This window comes from Pieris rapae, chromosome 4 (genome assembly GCF_905147795.1).
Source record: "Pieris rapae chromosome 4, ilPieRapa1.1, whole genome shotgun sequence".
Taxonomy (NCBI): Eukaryota; Metazoa; Arthropoda; class Insecta; order Lepidoptera; family Pieridae; genus Pieris; species Pieris rapae.
Genome location: NC_059512.1, coordinates 7714585 through 7721545, shown reverse-complemented (window position 1 = coordinate 7721545; position 6961 = coordinate 7714585). Strand labels below are relative to the sequence as shown.

The 6961-nt window shown below is 37.0% G+C and overlaps 1 non-coding gene across 1 annotated transcript; it reads right to left on the bottom strand.

Moving 5' to 3' along the window:
• Nucleotides 1-6033: 6033 nt before the first annotated feature.
• On the bottom strand, nucleotides 6034-6106 carry Trnar-acg. Its single transcript has one exon. It is a non-coding gene; the product is annotated as a tRNA-Arg (tRNA).
• Between the last annotated feature and the right edge of the window lie 855 nt (nucleotides 6107-6961).

Below are 6961 nucleotides of genomic sequence, written 5' to 3'. Positions count from 1 at the left end.
TTTTCTAAAATATTATTTATAAGTCTGGACGGGTTCACGTAACAATTACTCGCGGATTGTAATATCAAGTGAGATAAAGAAATTATAAAACTCAACACTACGCTGACTAGATACGCCAAACGCCATGCCAAATTTTCAGAAGAAATATTTCATATAATAACTATAATTATAAATACAATAAATAGATTTGTATATGAAATCTATACTACTACTATTAGGTAGAGATTTCATCAAAAAATGGCAACACAAGGTGTGTTTAGGATATATCTTCTCAGATACAAAGTATTTAAAAGATGAATACAATGAAAACACAACTCATAATACAGGTTTAAACATAAATTGTGCCAAAATAATGAGAATGCCTCTAAACAAACAGTACGTAGGATAAACTGCGTGTCATGAGCGCAACGGCCTTAGCCAGGGCCGCCCAGAGCAAGGCAGACGCCACTGCTGCGCCGCCATGGGAAAATCAGGCTTCGCCGGCCCCTCCGAGTCCCATTGGTCCGACCGTAGCCGCCCCGCTCCCCACCAATGCCGATAAATACGACGCCGCACCGCGCATCACTTCATTCCTCACTCGCTATCCGTCAGACGTACGCGTTGCGTGTCTCAGTGTTTTTATTAGTGTACGTGTGCAGTGATAATCACGATGAAAGCCATAACGGCAGTGTGCGCAACTGGAGCGTCAGTACCGGCAATCGCCAGCGGTCGGATTCAGAGGCACAGGGATGGAGAGAACGCTGAAATTCAGATGTACCTATCCAAACTTCAAGACCTGGTCCCCTTCATGCCTAAAAACCGAAGGATTTCAAAACTGGAAGTAATTCAACATGTGATCGATTACATTTGTGACTTGCAATCCGCTTTGGAGAACCACCCAGCGGTTGGTCAATTCGAGGCGGAGGCTGCATTAGCGCCTGCGTGTACCTCACCCCCGAAGCCTCGTCGCCGCCCGCTCGGCCCCAGACCAGCCCCAAACACCATTCTTCCCGCTGAGAGATCCCCTGTAACATTAACAACACATCAAATTAGTCATACGGTAAGTTTTATTTATATTTCAATTTTTGGCTACAATAATTATTTGTCCTTTCTTTGAAGCCTTCTTCAACAGTATTTATGTTTAGTAGTTATGCATCGAAAGCTGTATAAAGACTTTTTAAATTTCCAACTAGCACAACGCTCGAATAGATGTTGCATAAAAAGTTAATGAAATCGGTCGTGTCGATGTTTTGCTGCGCACACCTGCGTATTTCGCAAGCGCCGCGCGAGACGGTAAAAGCGGAGATGCTGATAGTTTCACAACAAAACGTGACGTACATTAACAATTGTTTTAATCTTAGTGCAAACTAATTGGACCCGTAGAAGTGCGTTCGACTATCCAATCGCTTAAAGAGTTTAGAGAAATTGTATACCAGCAAATAGCTGCTATTCGTGCATAGCTTTATAACGTATCTGAATATAATTAATACATCTCTTGAGGTTGAAAAGTTAATAACTTCAGAATACGTTTTGATTTAATAACAGCAAGGTAGGTAAACAAGAAGTCAATCTAGTTCGCTATCCGCGTGCGTGACTGTTTTGAATTTCAGCCTTGAAATGAGCCACCTGCGCCGGCGCCGAGTAAACGACCGTGTACTGACAATCTGAATATTCAACACGTATTTATTCTACTTGGTTTGCCATTCCGCACCACACCTGCGTGATTGCCATTTCGCTAGTATTCCTAATTACCTCGTCTCGCCGTTTTGTATCACACTAACGACTCTACATCTACTAATCATTATGGCACCGTCGTCCGATAATTACATTCAGTAAATCACTCATTGCTTTAGCTCTAGAATGACTCAGTTGTTAAAAGCAATAAACGTTCTTTTAATATCTAAAATGCAGCGCAATGAGATTGCTATGTCGCGGTCGTTGTCTGAGCAGGTGCATATCGAAGGATTTATATGTACGGCTCGCTACAAGCCCTCGGAGCAATGCGTGCTCGTTAATACTTGGTCGCGCCACGTAAATTTTAATCACTGCCAGTTGCTGGTAATGTTCAAAACAAACGTGATTTAGGAGACACGAGCTGCCGCGCAGAATGTAAGAAGAAAGTACACAACGTTCACATTTGTTAACGACTCGTCTTTAAGAGTAAAATAGATTTTAAATTTGACTGTAGGCTAAATTATTAAAAACAGTACTGTATATGTAATGACTATATTTTACTTGAAATTAATCGACGGCATAGTAACGATACCGCCGCAGGCGCCGGCACCGCGGACGGCGCTCTATTTCATCGAACCCGATATTTACTAATACAACGGCTCAAGGAACTATCGGAATGTCGACTGATCTAACCACATTCTTGAATATAAAATCAAACTCACAAGGACATCGGACACGGTTCGATTTCTCTGTATCGCGATGAACGTAGCAAGCGGACGGGTGAAGCAAAAAAAAAACATAAAAAACGAAGCTTAAATCGTGTCGGAATTTAAAGTAACGTCGTAGTCGTGATGTGGCATTTCACGACGATATCTCTGAAGGCATCTCTGTGCCACAAACCGCGGTCACGATCATACACCACGGGGCACTATCGCAAAACAAGCCCGTAAATTGTTCCCCGCAGCTGCCTCACGACCGTGGGACTTTGCAAACAAGTTAATCGCAACTTAAAATTTCATGTATCTCCTTTGTAACAGTTAAAATTTCAGGTATTATGTACAATTACTCAATTTACCCTTTCACGACTGTAAATGCCAATACAAACGTGCTCAACGAAATTGACTTTTCGCTCCGATCGTAATAAGCAGTTAAGTACCAATAATAATGAATGCTAGGCGTGTAATCCGGCGCAACACACCCTTTATACAATGCTTACCACCCCATTCGGTTAACATAACCCACAATTTAAGGACACTATTTTAATTCGCGTTTTATACCTTGTTGTGCGTTAAAAATGCATTAAAATATGTAAATCATATTGGATCATTAAAGATTTCTTAATACTCTTGGTATAGTAATGCCTTACAAATAGGTTTGAAGGCACTGGCCGCCTCCTACGCACCGCGTCTCAGTCAACGATCAAGACAAGCAACGCTAACGCCAGGTGTCCACGCCCACGCTGGCCGCTTACTCGCTCCTCTGAATAATATCTTTGTCTCCTAACCTCACGCATAAATTGCGCACGTGAAAGTTTTACGATCACCTTTATGTTTCTCCGAACGCATAAACCTAAGAAGTCACCGAGTAGACAATGCAACACGGCGAAATGGGTTTGCACGTGCATCAATTTCTCCGATCACGGATTCCATCGACACGATCGATCGAGGGCATTGTGCGGGTAACGGTCTCATCACAGCTGCGTGTGACGTGACGGCGCCCGCCGGTGGCGGATAGCTAAATAAATGCAATGTACCTATTCATTATCCGACAATGCTCCTCTCATAAAAGGATTTCACGTGTTCACTCGCGAAGTCCCGATCGGGACATGTGTGCTCTCCCTTCAGTATGTCCGTAAATAGGGTTTGCCCACGTGCAGCGGTTGCTCAGCTGTGCCGCGGATGTGCAGGGACGGGAAACGGTAATCAAACACTTACCAATCCTGATATATGTACTGGTCACACCGCTTCTGATTACAAACAAACCGTATCAAATATTTTTACACCAATTATAACATGTGTCCTCGGCACGGCATGTGTCAATTGAATCAAATTGGGGTAGAAAAATAATAGGCTTATTGACCGGACACTAATGAATTAAAACAGTGTTGAAACACAGCCCATATGCGCTGACAGATGGCCGGACGCAGGCGGGATGTGCATAGGCCACCCGATACACTCGCAATACTCAATCAGTAATAACGTTAATTGATCATAATTAATATAGTGGCTTATCTTAATAATTTACCTACTTGTATATGATACTCATATAAATTTTCTTTTGTTACAGACTCCAGATAAACAAGAGCAGTTGGACAGGCCGTCGTGCTAAGTTAGATTAAGAACAATTAATTTATGAAGATGAAAATATTTTATCTCGAAGTGTGTGCACTTCGGAGGCGCGGTTCGATGGGCCAAATCCTTGACGCCGTCAACCTCAAGTATCAGTTCCAGTGAAAATCATCTATCTCATGATGATATCCTAAGTTCGATCTCGTTTTGATCAATAAATAATTACTTAATTTCGTGGCATTATGCAGAAAACTAGAAGACTTTAGTATTTCAATGCAAGAATCACCGCCAACACATCTGCGAGGTGGCGATTTGTTTTGTTATAATGTTTTATGTAAAAAGCTTTACTAGTTACTAATCTAGGCGATGTTTGTGAACACATTTGTAAATAATGTTATGTTGAGTCGTTCACGGCATTTGTATTAAGTCACTTTCATATTGGAAATCAGAAACAGCACGATAAATTCGTACAAATTCTTGTCTATAACGTAAAATTTTCAGCTTATTTTCTTATTCTTAAGTTTAAACGATGCTTCCATTTATATCAAAGATGTAAATCGATTTTAAGTTGATTTACCTATATTATTTTATTTTAAGTTAAAATTTTGAGTGTGATTTTGCATGGCAACTTCGTTGCTACATAGGTTTATTGGTTTGAGTACATGACGCGATAATCTATCCTTAATTTATAAATATATGCGTGATGTACATAACTAATATGTAAATAGTATCAAATTAAAAAATATATTAAACATTTAGCAGAAATTATAAAGATTCGAGACCTTTTTATGATTTATTGACTAAGGTGAAAATGCTTTAATTATCTTAAATGGTGTATTATGATTTAGACTGTTGTAGTTTTAGTTATCGTGGGATATGTTTGCTAGTGGTCAAATATATTGTTAAAATATAGATATTGGGAATGGCACTCATTCTTATATCGCATTGGTTGTATTTCTCAATGTGTAATAGTTTTATAGTGGTGAGTGTCAGTTCATTCAAGAGCCAGTAATATTTGGCAGCTAATATCGTAATCCTGTCACAAATTGTTATTACAATTCTTCGATTTCCATGTTTCCTTTTAAATTTCGCACTGATTTTGTATAATCTACATGAACAGAAAATATAAAATATTAAAATATAGCAAATCGTTTTTCTTTACTCCCTTTTAAAATAAGACTAAAATGAAGTTAAAGAAGAAAAGTTATAATTAATGGCAAGAGTTTTAAAAATGACATAAAATCAAGTATTGATAGATATAACGAATTTAAATATTATGTACAATACATAGTTTTATGGCATTTTATATGACTGGTCACATTTTGAATGAAGAAAATATCCGTATCCCAACCACATCAAATCTGACAAATTTAAGATAAAATTTTTAATGTTTTGAAAATACTTGAACACAATAACAAATAATAGCATTCCTGCCTAATTTTTTATCGGAGGACCATTGTAATTTTCACTATTATAACTTTTACTTACCGTACTTTTGAATATGCATTTTTTCTTGCCAGTTACAAAAAACATACAATTAGGCATCCTTAATAAAAGATCGAAAGTGGAAAGATTTTTACGTTTGTACCACAACTGACTTAATAAATTCTTTCGGTACCCATGAGTATAATAGGCCATACTTATTTACAATATATTTTAAAAATGAATAGCCAGTGGTGCGATGCGGGACAGGCCGCTAGTATATGTTTAACTTCAAGAATATTGAAAAACGTTTAAATCTTGTCAAGTGGACATAAACGGATGCAAAGATCACGCGATTGCATCACAGCCAATTATCGCGACTACAATATTTGGTCAGCTGCGTGCTAAACATTCAACATTATATAAACACTTTTCAAAATTCAACCTTCGCAACCAACAACAAAGCTTAAAATCCTATGAAAAATTAAATTGTATATAACGAAGAAAATTGAGCTGTAATAGTAATAGAGATAGAGAATATTTTTCATTGGTATACAAACTACGAAATTATAAGCGTTTGCTAAACATTAGCTCAATGTCGTCAGCGTTAAACAATACGGTTAATTGCTATTGTAAGGTAGGTGAATTGAGGTAAATAAAAAAGATCACGCGACCCTGCCAGGATTCGAACCTGGAATCTTCTGATCCGTAGTCAGACGCGTTATCCGTTGCGCCACAGGGCCGATGAGTTACGCGTTGAAAATATACTATAAATTCTGGATCTATTTAAAAATAAACGTCTTTATATTTTTTGTATAAGTATGTCACGTGACGTTCTTTACTATAATTTGTTGTATAAAATATAAGTGTGTAGTTGCCCGCTCCGTTTTGACAATAACATAGCAGAAATTTTATAAGTACTTAATTTTAGTTTAAAATCGTCTAGAAAAAATAAGTTTTGTTACAAGTTATAGTATCGTTCATAATATATATATATCTGTTGTAACATATTCTTGGTATAAATTGCTCTTTTACGGGAATACGATATTATTCAATTTTAATCTGCCTTTTTGTATGTTTGTAAACATATAAAAAGGTATATGTGCATAATGTATATGAAACGAATTGGTTAAACCTTACTTTAAGATTAGCATAAGTATAAACAAAGAGCACATAAAATAAGTATGCTTTATTATTTGAAACAGAACTTATATATCTACTAGATACCTTGGCTTGGCTTGTGTATAAAATTTCTTTTAGTTTAACTAGACAATCCCAGAATTGTGCAAATTTAATTAACAGATTAGAAGACCTTCACATAAGTACATTATAACTTCTTCACTGTCTATGGATACAAAATTAAAATCCGTTGCTTAGTTTTTAAATTGTAAATATTGACTGTGGAGACGATGGGATTTTTATTCATAGCAATATCTAGCTTTTAAATATAAAGGTAAGTAGTAACCGTCGCAGCGCAATTGAAGATGGACTCTTAAATTTACTAATTAAAAATAATAATAGCCCTTTTTCGAAACTTCGTATATAAATAAGTAACATCTATTTATTATTATAAATAAATAATTGTCTTTCTTCTTTTG